This window comes from Rosa rugosa, chromosome 1 (assembly GCF_958449725.1).
Source record: "Rosa rugosa chromosome 1, drRosRugo1.1, whole genome shotgun sequence".
In the NCBI taxonomy this organism is placed as follows: Eukaryota; Viridiplantae; Streptophyta; class Magnoliopsida; order Rosales; family Rosaceae; genus Rosa; species Rosa rugosa.
This window is the reverse complement of record NC_084820.1, coordinates 64,695,726-64,708,998: the sequence shown is the minus strand read 5'-3', so window position 1 is coordinate 64,708,998 and position 13,273 is coordinate 64,695,726. Positions and strand designations below refer to the sequence as shown.

At 39.9% G+C, this 13,273-nt stretch overlaps 1 long non-coding RNA gene across 1 annotated transcript; it reads right to left on the bottom strand.

Annotated features, from left to right (window-relative positions):
- Nucleotides 1-4,635: 4,635 nt before the first annotated feature.
- Nucleotides 4,636-5,389, bottom strand: LOC133726126 (uncharacterized). Its single transcript, XR_009854655.1, has 2 exons — nucleotides 5,197-5,389; nucleotides 4,636-5,057 (listed from the first exon to the last, which is right to left on the bottom strand). It is a non-coding gene; the product is annotated as an uncharacterized LOC133726126 (long non-coding RNA).
- Nucleotides 5,390-13,273: the final 7,884 nt, after the last annotated feature.

Genomic DNA, 13,273 nt, shown 5'->3' with positions numbered 1-13,273 from the left:
TCGTTCTCTGAAAAGCGAGACAACAATTAACCACCTTTTTGCAGCGTCGTGGTATTTGTTTGGCTTCTCGCTGTGTTCTTTGTGGTTTAAATGAAGAGTCATTGATTCATATTTTTATGACTTGTCCATTCTCTGCTTTGTTATGGGATAGCTAGGTTGCGCGCAGTTTTTAATTTGACCTATATGCTAGCTTCATTGTTGGATTTATTAAACCTGGGGTGTGTTGGTCGTAGCTCCCAAGTAAAGGAAGTTTGGCTTATTTGTTTCACCATTACTTTGTGGTTTATATGGAGAGCTAGAAACAAAATTAAGCATGATAATTGTGTGGTTACTGTGGAGGCTACGAAGAGGTTAATTATAGGCCATGTTCAACCTGCTAGTAAACTAGCCACAGGGAGCATGTATAATTCAGTGGTTGAGCTTCAAATCTTAGAATTTTTTGGGGTTAGTTTGCGACCTCGTCGGACTCCAAGGATTGTTGAGGTTAATTGGATTCCTCCAATTATGGGATGGGTGAAGATTAATACAGATGGTGCATGGCAACGTGTTTCGGGAAAAGCAGGTTACGGTGGAGTGTTTAGGGACTATCAGGGCTCTTTTAAGGGTGCTTTTGCTTCTAATCTTGAGATTCCTAGTTCCGTCGATGCGGAGATCATGGCGGTTATTCAGGCAATTAAGCTTTCTTGGGTTAGGGAGTGGAAGCACATTTGGCTTGAAGTTGATTCAGCTATGGTACTTAATTTCCTGTGTGCACCCCATCTTGTTCCATGGAGGTTCCGTGTTGCTTAGGATAATTGTTTGCACCGTATCTCGCAAATGCAATTTAAATCTTCTCATATTTTTAGAGAGGGAAATCAGGTGGCAGATGCGCTTGCTAATGTTGGTTTGTCATCGTCAGGCTTGGTGTGGTGGAATGAGGCTCCTCCTTTTCTTCTGGATTTTTGTCTATGAGACTCACTTGGTCTTCCCAATTTTAGGTTTATTTGAGTTAGTTTTCTTGTCGCTTTTAATCTGTTGATCGACTAGAGGTTAGAACCTCTTTAGCTTTTCTATTTTTTGGCTAGGGGTATGGGCAATGTCCTCCCTTCTTCTGTTCGTATCATCCAGCTCTTTTAATAAATCAGGTTGGGAGGCTCTGCTCTCTCCAATCATATTTTAGCCCCCAAAAAAAAAAAAAAAAAAGTCTAACAGAGATAAATTGAGATATGTAAATGTCAATTTTGAAACTCGTATGTATGAAATTGAAAGCACCCCAATAATTAGGGGTTAAAATTTAATTAGCCCAAATTTTTGTTTGGGCTCATTGCTCAAGAACACTTGAAAAATAAATTTTGCTTTTTTAAGCAAGCTTTGGGAACTTACAGTGTAGAACTATTGAAGAAATTTTTGTTCTAATCCTCAGGTTTTATTTATTTGAGTTCTTAAAGAAAACTAAATTAAACCTTGTTCACTTAATGTTAGCAATTCGTGGATAAAAAGCATATCGAAAAACAAGTAAAATAAAAAAAAGGGAATGTTTTGACAAATAATTGTCGGTTAATGACTATATTTTCAGTTTAGTTGCCATATCCCAGTACTTAAATGAGTAGGAATACTTGGTTTAGTGAAATTAAACTAGCTGGAAATTAAGAGTTTTTCTATTGGAACCTCCAAATTTGCTCATTTGACCTCTATACTTTTCACACCTCTTAACAAATTTTCAAATATTAAATTTACTCACTAAACCTCACTAAAGTTCCTCAAATAACCTCACTCATATAATTTGCAAACAAATTATTATCTTTAAAATAAAAAATTTAGTCATTTCGATGATTTAATTACTCTATAGATCTTAACTAAATCTACATTTCTTAATCAAACAACATGCATAAATCTCTTTTCCAATAAAAACACAAGGTATTGAGTAAAATGACATGAACTATTCTGTGGTTTTTTTTATAAACTTTTTTTTTCTATTTTAGTTGTGCAAAAAAAGTAAAGAAATCATTTGTTTTTTTAATGTTTATTTTTTTTCTGTATTTTTTGTACCTCATGATTAATGATTTAAATATTTTTAGTTTTTTTTTTAACTGCTAACTTTTTTTTTTTTTTTTTTTTTTTTGCAAATATGATGGATAGACTTAGATTTAGTTCATAAATCATAAGAGGATTTATTTTGTTTTCCCTCACCAATATGCGTTCAACATATATATCATACAGCTCATGTCTCCTTAAGTTTTGCTCCAAAAAACTCGGCCGGCTTGGGTCTAGGGTTTGCGACTTCCTCCTCGTCCGGCGGCGCTCATGGTCGACGTCGGTCCGCCTCATCGTTAATGGGTTGCTGCCGGACGGGTGTTTGATCACTAGGTGCCTGACAGTCTTGTGGGATGTGCTTTTGGCTTGCGGTCTGGCTCGATAGTCTGACGATATGCACCAGACGAAATCTAGTGTGTGGTGGGCGGCGGTGCGGCGCTGGTTGGCTTCGTCGGAACACCTCCAGGATCGGCGACATGATAGCGGGGTGCTGGATCGGCATCTTGGAAGGCTGTGGTTCGAAGCAGCGTGGCTCAGTCGGGCTTTGGTGGTGTGTCCGGCGTGGAATTGAGGCGGCGAGGTCTGACTCTGGATCGGTGGCGAGGTCTGACTCTGGATTGCGGCGGTGGTTTGCAGCGACGAAGTCTGGCGCTGGGTAGCTGCGATCGGCGACCAGTGTGGCTGGAGATTGTTTTGGGGCTCGGGTCAGGCCACTCTTGTTGGGCTTAAGTCAGGTCTTCTCTTGGGCTGTTGGGTTGCTAGTTTTTTGGGCTGAGTTTTTGACCTAGGCCCTCTCTTTTAGTTTAGTCATTTTGATTAAAATACTTCCCTTCTTTGTTAGGGAAATATGCTTCTAGTTTTTTTTAGTGAGCGTCATCGAGTCTAGTTTACTCGGCCTATTTACTATGTAGTAGTTAAGAGTCTATAGGCTTCCTTTCGGAGTATGGAACCGTCAAATGATTGGACCTAATCTATGTATCACTGTGCTACTACCACAAACTCTTTATCTACCCCTTGATGGTAGAGGGAGGATATGTAATGGCCCTTTCTGACTTTCGATGAATGATATTCGCCCTATTTGGGTTTATTAAAAAAAAAACATATATATCATACATTTTTATGTCACATGATCTTAATCATATTTTTAATTCTTATTAAATATATATGAATGCTTTAATGAGTATGTAGTGAAATTGGAATAAGAAAATAGATAAGGAAAATAATAAGGAATACAATCTAATATTATTGAATTGGAAAGTCTACATAAAATAAATATAATATTTTTTTGGGTATAATTATTGTCCTTAATAGTCATTTTATAGTAGGTTATATATGTCATTTAATAATTCAAAATAGAGTGAGGTCAAGTGAGCAGATTTGGAGGTCCTAATAGAAACTCTCGGAAATTAAACTAGCTGTTAATTCCCCATAAATAAAAAAAACAAAAAATCTTTTTGTAGAAAAATTATCTGACCTAGCTCTGCTAGGGTTTACTCGAAGGCGGAGGCTTTCGACAAAATTCTCAAACATGGCCGGTAACGGCGAACCTCCAACTAGGAGGCAGGGAGTTTATCCTCTTCCTTTTTCTGGTGGGATTGAGGCAAGCGACGGGGACTTTCTCCGGCGGGCCTTTCTGCTTTTTGTTTTATGTTTTCTCCTCGCTTATTGGATGGAGGAGGGATTGGTGGTGGTCGATGCTGATGGTGCAATCGTCGGAGATCGTCAGAGGGTGGTTGGCTGGGCTAGGCTGTGTGTTGGAAGCCGGGGTCGAAGGTCTACTACAGATGCGGTGATGCAGCGTGGGTTTCGGCTGGATTTTGACGCTGCTTCTGGGGGACGAGATGCGCCATGCGGCGGTGGTCGGAACCTAGTGGGGGAGGAGGATCGAAGGAGTCATGGTTGGGAAGCTTTGATATTCAGATGGTATCTGTTTTCTTTGGCGGCGGCGCGAGTTGTCGATGAGGGTGGCCCGAAACTTGCGAACTGTTGCTGGATTGTGGATGACGGTGCCGTACAAAGCTGGGAAGACGAGGATGACTGGCCCGACATCGACAATACAGTCGTCGGTGGCGCTTGAGGGCTGGAGCAGCTGAATGCTAGGGTTTCAGGTTATTGGGCCTTTAGGTGGGCTTTGGGACTAACCTGGTTTAGTCTGGTTTGGGCTTTCTTTATTTTATTTTGTATGTTGATTTTAGTCACTTTTCCTTCATTTTTGAAGGAAGTGATGTTTAATTTTTTCTTTTTTTGAATTGGGGGAGATCGCAAAGACCGGGTGCTCGGTCGTACCTTTTATTTTACGAGCTTCTAAGCATCTTGGTTTTTGTTAGAATAATGGTGCGTGGATTTCCTAAAAGGTGGGTGTACTCTAGATTGTGGAGTTCTCTATTTGTTAGAATAAGTTCTCTGTAAGTCCTAAAGGACGACTTTTTATTGACGACTCCATTGGGGTATGTCGTTTGGTACTGCTTGCTAAATTATAAAATCGGGTTGACCTCTTTCGATTCAAAAAAACTAGTTGTTAATTAAATGAATGTTCAACCTGTAATGGCAACCTCACACAACTAATTACATCGGATGAAGGAGGGATGGAAAATCTCATAAGCATATCGAGTAATCCATAAATTATGAAACTACGGCTTCCTTTATTATAACAATGTTAAAACAGAACGTAAGTTAACTAGGAATTACGGTATACACTTTTTTAAAATTTTGTAAAATAACAACAATTAACGGGAAACAATGGGTTGAGTTGAGACATGAGAGGGCATCAAAGCTACCTAGGTTGCTAGCTCATCCTCTTTTATTCTTACATTATATGTCCTCAACTCAACATATACATGAAAATGTAGTAACTCACTTCGTAGCACCATCAGTACATAGCCATTGACCCACAAAAAAGCTCCTGCAGTTGATGTTAGGGTTGATGGAAAGGAAGGATTTGAGACTCAGATTGAACATTTGAGCGACACTACCGCAAGTATCACCTTCCGCTGCACCATAAACGGAATTACAAACAAGGGTCGGAGTCCTCTTTGCAAGTCCAACTGCATGCATGCATGTAGCTTTTTATGTATTAGATAAAGTAGACGGAACATGAATATTCATCTACAAAATTAAAGAAAATACATGTCGACGATACAATTAACAAAATTACTAATTATAATGAAGATGAAAAATTCTAACCAGCAAGTCGTTTACTCTCAGCTACTGAAATGATGACAAGAAGAGAGACAACTAGAAGTACAATCAAGTTAAGCTTAGCCATATTGTTCCTCTTCGATCTTTTTAAGCAAAAGAACTCTATTTCTTTGATTCTTTAGCCTTTGGGTTTAGTACATATTTATAGAGAAAATATGCAGGGACATTGTAAACTATGATTCCTTTCGTTCAATAAGAGGCCGGCTTGTTTTACTTCATTGGATTGCCCTGGGATTTAGGGGGAAAATTTGCATTGGTTTGCTCAAAATGCTTGTGTTGTTGTCTTTGCTTTTAATATTACGTACGTAGCATAACTTAAAACATGCATTCTGTGTCTTATTTTACACTTTATTGTTAAATACATGAGATTTTGGAAGCAACTACATGAATGTATTCGATAAACTGACATGTTATTGTGAAGCTGTTCCTGTTCAAATTCTAGAGATTATAGCTTTCGTTGCAGCTGGATTTTAATCATCTTGTTTGTTTGTTTGTTTTTTTTAACATTAAATAGAGGATTAGACGATATTAGTTCCTCTGCGACAGCCGATTTAAGTTGACTGGCATCCACCCACAATCTCAAAAGAAAGGGGCCTCACTGCCTCTCACAATCTTGATCGTTTGTTCTATCGTACACTGGTTCATTTATTTTTCTGGTAATTACCCCTCATAAGTACTAAAAAGACGAAGAGAATTCATAAAGAATAGCCGATTTCTAAAGAAGGCAGGGGACATGGTTTGGGGATGGGAGGATGAAAATTAGGCTGTACATAGCCTTTGATCGACAAAGATAGCGTTGCAGTTGATGTTAGGATTAATTAAAAAGAAGAAGTCAGAATCCAGATTGAACTCTTCCATGACACCAGTGCAAAGAACCAGCAGGCTGTACCCCATACTGTATCGCACTTTGGTTTGGAATCCCCAGCAGCAGCCACAAACCCTACACCATTCCCCATTTTACAGTGTATTGTTAAGAATATTCTGTAATTAATATTGTAATTATGTGTATCTTTAGGAGATTATTTGTAATATTCCTTGTATCCCTAACTTGTAGGGATTTACTTATTGTACAAGAACCTAGTCTGTATATAATCTTCTAGTATCAATGAGAATATTATTCTACCTCAAATATTTTTCTTACATGGTTTCAGAGCAGGCCTAAAAAAATCCTAGCTCTCATTTTATTTGCGCCGCACCACTTGCTGCGTTATCTTTTTCATCATCTTCTCATGGCTTGTGCTTCCAAGTTTGCTTTGTCACCAGTTGCCCCTAATCAATGGATTATCGATAGTGGAGCGACCAATCATATTATTAACTCACCAAAGTTGTTCGCAAGTAGTCAGAAGAATACTTCACTACCATCAGTTTCTTTGCCTAGTGGTGCCAAGGCTCATATTTCCATGAAGGGGTCAATTAAAATCAATGATGCCTTTTTTCGAGATGTTCAGTGTGTGCCTTCTATCACGCCCCGAATTTTGAATGATAAATTCAAATCCGAAACATGAATTAAACCACTTAATCAAATAAACGTTCTGAATTTTTTTCTCAATATAACCTCACCACACGGTACACAAACTCCAAATCTCGACACCTCGAGTTCATTATTACAATTCACTCTCACAAGCAATATTGTAAAGCTCTAAATGAGCATAACACACCTCACAACTTACAATTGCTGTAAAACTCTAACAATTGCTCTATCCGCACGATCACCGTCCTGGTTCTCCTGTCCTGTAGGATTACCCGCTACACAATTTGAATAGTGTACCGGGAGTTGCAACAACACAAAACCCGGTAAGCTTTTGACAGCTAGTATGAGTAAACAAGAAAGAACTGTTGATTTATTAAATTACAAGACCACCACAAACCCACGTTACTTTCTCACTCTCATATATATATATATAGACACTTATGAGTTACTCTCAATTTAGCTCATAAGATTTCCCAACATTTAACAGACAGACTCATATATATATATAGACACTTATGAGTTACTCTCAATTTCCCTCATAAGGTTACCACATATATATAGACACTTATGAGTTACTCTCAAATTCACTCATAAGGTCACTCCACATTTGGCAGACAGACTAGAGCTCTAACTGAACGTAACCACTCGTCCGGCCACAGACGTGATTACGATTTAATACTATTAATAACCACCAGCCCGGTACGAGAGCGTGATTCACTAATAGATGCCATGGTCACCTCGTGACCTAGTGATCTCCACAGATCACAACAATTTATTGTTCCTCAACAATAAAACTCAACACCTCTCACAATATATTGTTTCTCAACAATAAACTCAATACCTCTCACAATATATTGTTTCTCAACAATAACTCAACACAACTCCAACAATACATATTATTTCACGTAATAATATATATACAGACATTCACACAGGAATGTCTAGTAACACCAACAATAGTTCATAGGATTGCAACAAAATAAAGCAATTAATTGTATTGGGTTCGTAATATGAACCACGTGAGGTTTACTCACCTCGATAATCCCGCTGCGTCTTCAATTCAGCTCAAAATACGATCCACAATCGTCCACCAACTCAAACCGTCAATCACCTAGTCAGATACGATCTTAACTTAGCAATCATTCATAAACCACACATATACTGAAATCCAACGGTCGGATTCTAATTATATGATGATCCGACGGTCAGATCGAATTTATATGATGATCCAACGGTCGGATCCTCACGGATCGCCCTTAGGATCATCCTCCAAAATTATCACGAAGATCCAACGGTCAGATCTTCTTGAATCACTCTAACAACCATCTCCTCAAAATTATACGAAAATCCGACGGTCAGATTCTCTCGAATCGCTTTCCGAAACACTATTTCATAATTATACGAAGATCCAACGGTCGGATCTTCGTCCGTGACCTCTCAAAGTCATCAGAACAGTCATACGATCAACATATCAAAACTACAAGTCAATCGGACTGTCCGATCTTCAAGAAACATTAATCGAACGATCGAAATTAATCGAAATCATAAAATTCATAACTAAATCATACGATATCCAAAAATTGCATATAATATATCGAAATGATCGTATCGACATGTAGAACACAAAAATGGACAGAAACTGTCCTTGGGGTGGCCGGAGGTCGCCGGAAACCACCATCACAGTGGCGGCACCGCCACCCGTTCAAAGTCAAAATTAGCCAAAACTTCCAACATGAAAGTTCTTTATTTTTACATGCTGGTCAATATTCATAACTAGCACAAGATCAGAAAATAACGGGAAGAGGTTGAAAAATACCAAAACAGTCGAGTTGGCCGGAAAATCTGCAGAAACCGGCGAGCTCCAGTTTGACGTAAAAAGGTCCTCCAATGGCTTCTATCCCTTCTGGATATTTGTTCAGAAATTCAAGGTGAGCTCTCCAGTTCAAGAATCACTCAAAACGAACCTCCACAACTCGAGATATCGAGCTCCACAGTCCGGTTTCGATCTAGGTCGGGTTGAGCTTCCAGTCGCCACCACAAGCCACGCCGCCGTGCAAGGTTACTTCTGGGAGCTTCAGGAAGTTGAGGTGAGCTCGTGGGTGAAGTTTGATGAGCTTTGGTGGCTTGTAGCTCGAGATATCAAGCTTCGAACCAAAACTGGGCTGAATCGGACTCGTGCCTCCGCCGTCGTTTCCGGTTGTACCGCCGAGCAAGGCTGCCTCCAGCATCTGCGCAAGGTTGAGGCGAAACTAATGGCGGTGGTCCGACGCCGTTTGGTGGACTAAGGGAGGAGCTATTGATCGAAGAGCTGCTGCTCTGTTTTTTCTTCGTTTCGGATGCGAGGGAGATCGAGAGAGAGAAAGAAGAAAAAAAAGAGAAAAAGAAAAAGAAGGAAGGAGACCCGGAGGAAAGGAAAAGGAAAAGGAAAAGGAAGAAAAAGAAAAGAAAAGAAAAAGAGAATCCGAGGAAAAGAGATTATAAAAAAGAATCTCATATTTCCAAAATTCGTAACATAATCGTACGAACTCAAAAAATTTCGTTCGACATATGCACGCGATCATTTCGACGAGCTCTACAACTTTTATGAAGGAAGTTTTCCCAAATTCTGTACGTATAAAAAGTCAATTTCCACGAGCCCCTAAATAACGTTCGTTTTCGAAAATAAAATCGTTTGAACTAATTCCACAACTTCTCCAAGCTTCGTACTCGCTCCTACTATCGTGAAATCATTTCTAAAAATCCACGGAATTTAATTTGGATTTTCCGGGGTATTACAGTCTACCCTCCTTAAAGAAATTTCGTCCCGAAATTTAAGCGTAAGTCAATTCCTCTCGATTAAGGTTGACCTAACTATAGAATCTCCATCTTTTCCAAATCTGTAGTAATCTACAAAGCCACAGCCCTTGTATAAAAATACATTCCTATGGCCACTAAATCCTTTCATCACAAACGTAAACTCACACAACAACTGCTCAACAACACTCCACATCACATACACAAAATCGTCACATGGATCATCTCATAGATCCTCACATAGATCTTCACATAGATCATCACATAGATCTTCACATAGATCATCACTCTGTACTGGCATACAAGCACAGTAAACACTCCCACAAAGTGTTTCGTTACTCAATTAGCATCACGGTAAATCTCCATAGTAAAACTTAAGCATGCACCACTCTTCACAACCATAGAGATGCATCACTCAAAACAAATCATCCCCAAAAGCACGCCAATAAATTATGTCACCCAATGATGATGACTTGGGCTTGCTCAATCCTTGGACTAAGCACTAGGGCTGGCCAATTGGGCCGAAGAAACCGAACCATCCACATTTCGAACCGGCCCAAACCACTTTGGGTTTAACATTTGGGCCTACTATTCGGGCCGAACAATTGGGCTTACTATTTGGGCCTACCAATCGGCCCACCAACTTCCAGCTCGGCTACGGTATGAAATTGTACATACCGTATATACGTATACATACCGTACAGATCGTGTATACGTATGCATACCGTACAACTGTATATACGTATGCATACTGTACAGACCGTATATACGTATGTATACCGTACATACCGTATATACGTCCGTATATCAAGCATATACGAGACCCAAAAATATTTGTAAGAGGTAGGGTTCGAACTCCCGACCTCAAACACGAAGGTTTTGCTTCCAACCACTGAAGCAAGAGCTGCCTTCATTAATATATGCTCACGTGTTATATTTATTATGTCATAAGTGACATAAATGAAATAACGGGGAAGGCAAGGTTCGAAACCTCAACCTGCCGCACGAAACCTTTGTCCCCCAACCACTGGAGCACAAGCTGTGCTTAATATAATGTGTACAAATTTTATACTTATTATGTCATAAACGAACATAATAAAAATAAACGAGAGGCGAGGTTCGAACCTCAGACCTCTTGTACACGAACTGTACACTCAACCACTCGAGCACGGCTGCTCACGTTATTATCCATACCAATCCTTTTATTTAAACCAACTGTTTCAACTGTTTCAACAATTCGGCCCAAAACATCCAAGACTGTTGCAGAAACCCAGCCCAACGTATCCAAAACTGTTTCAGAAACTCGGCCCATCATGTCCAAAACTGTTTCTGAAACTCGGCCCATCAGGCCTCCACCCACAGCTACAGTGATGCCTTGATCCGAGACAGGCCCAAGTACGGCCCACTTGTGTCACGGCTTATCCCTTCCGTGATTTACGGCAGTCAAATCTGCTTTCGGCTAAAGCTGTCTGCCACAGCATCTCGAGGTTCGGCCTGTCCCCTTACACGCTCTCCACGCGCCAACAACTTTTCCGGGTTTTCGGATGACTTTAATCCAACGCGTGGATTCAAATTCTGAGATCGTTCATCCAACGGTGGAGATCTGCTCACCTTGTTCTATAAATAGGTGCATTCTGGGGAAAAACTGTTCACTCCAAAAGAAAAGAAATTTTCTTCCGAGCTCAAGCCTTTCTCTCTCAACTCTTCAGCCTTTCTCTTCTCAAATCCTTTCTTCATCAATTTCAATCCTTCTCTTCTGATCTTCTCTCCCATCTAGTTGATTCAATCCCATCTTTCCTCTGAACTTTCAGATCTTCAATCTTTTCCTCTAAATCTTCAATCCTTCTTTCTCAGATCTTTTCTTCCATTTGAAGATTCGATCTCATCTTTCCTCTGAGAATCTCAGATCTCCAATCACCAGTTCAACAACTCCAATCCTTCTAACAAAATCTCCCTCAAACACTAAACCATGTATTCCTCGATTTCCACATCCTCTCACCCCATGACCCAAGAGCCACGAACTCTGCAACTAATGGAGCTCCAAACCCCGCAACAAATGGAACCACAACAACAGCAACCAACAGAGGAGGGAGGAAACACCCAAGCAGCTGGAAGTAGTGCCAACATGGATTTCTGGCGAAGCCGTACCAGGTGGATTCCTACTCCAGAACAAATAAGAATCCTCAAGGATCTTTACTACGTCAAGGGATTTAAGTGCCCAACTACAGAGCACATTCACGAGATCTGTCTCCAGCTGAACCAGTATGGGTATGTTGAGGGTAAGAACATTTACTTTTGGTTCCAGAACGTCAGGGCTCGAGAGAAGCAGATGAATAGGTGTAATCAGGCTGCTCCAGTGCCCATGAGAACTAGTTCTCTTGGTACTGGTAGATCCATTGATCTCAATTTTGGGTCCACAAGTTCTACTGGTGCTGGTGGATCCATCGACATCAATTTTGGGCCAGCTGGTGGATCCATTGACATCAATTTTGGGTCCACTAGTTCTACTGATGATGGTAGATCCATTGATCTCAACTTTGGTTCCACCTATTCTACTGGTAATGAAGGATTTCTTGATTTAAATTCTGTTTCATATTCTTCCTCACACTTCAACACTAATACTAGTACAACTCTTTTGGCACAACAGGAGGACAAACATCCCTGCAACAACGAGGAGGAGATCACCAGGAGGTTCAAACTCTTCCTCTGTTCCCCGTGCACGGCGAGGACGTCTTTGGTAACCTGAAGGCTACTTCCGAGGAAGGTAGCGCTTTTGGTTACTATTCTGGTGGCCCAGGCGGTTACCACAGTGGCTCAAACGTTTCTCTTGAGCTCAGCCTCAACCCATCCGGAGCTGCTGACTAGGCTTAGTATAGCATAGTCCTCGCTTTTTTTTTTTTTTTTTTTTGTAATATAAACTCAATAAGATGGTGTGCATGTTTTCTTTCCTGTTTGTTTAACCAACAACAACACCAAGGATCGAACCTTGGTCACCCAATACTGTTTTCAAAACCATAAACAACTCTACTGCACACATCTTTCATAATGATGCAATAAAAACAATCACTCAAAAAGAATCCAACAATCAATTAAGTCGCATCGAGGTCTAGCTAGTATCCTCTGAGTCAAACCAAACACAACAATTTCATCGATAGGATTAGGGATTTATAAAGCTAAACACATCCTGAGTTAGCTAGGAAAAACCCACGTTTTTAGAGTTACTCTTACAACTCTTATAGAATCTCGATAATTCCATCTATCAATTGTTTCAACAAAAACTCACCACAATTCAATCCCTAACATTTAGCGATTCAGAAATCAAATCAAACTCCATATCACATAGTAATTCACTTGAACCACTATGGATACCTAACAAAATCACTAAAATCAATATCCGAAATTGCGTTTAACTATAACACCTAAAATCAATCACCAAAGGCACACACTCTCATCCAACATCATTCACAAGAACTGATTCTAACTCTCCCAATTAATTACACCAAAATCAACTCCATTGCAAAACTTTAAGTGTCCCGCCTACTTAAACTTAAAACACACAACAACTTCAAATTCACTGCAGCCCATCTCCATACTACGATCCAAAACTTAAGAAAACTAGTTCACCACACAAAGGCCACAAAATTCAATTTCATTCACTTGAACAAAACTATATTCACAAGTCACGGTCAGGTCATCAACCCATGGTGTTCAAATGAATAAATTTCAAATCCAGTTTTCCTTGTGAATCGTAACGTATCGTTCCAAAATGATGCAAGTAACATCAACCACGTATATAAG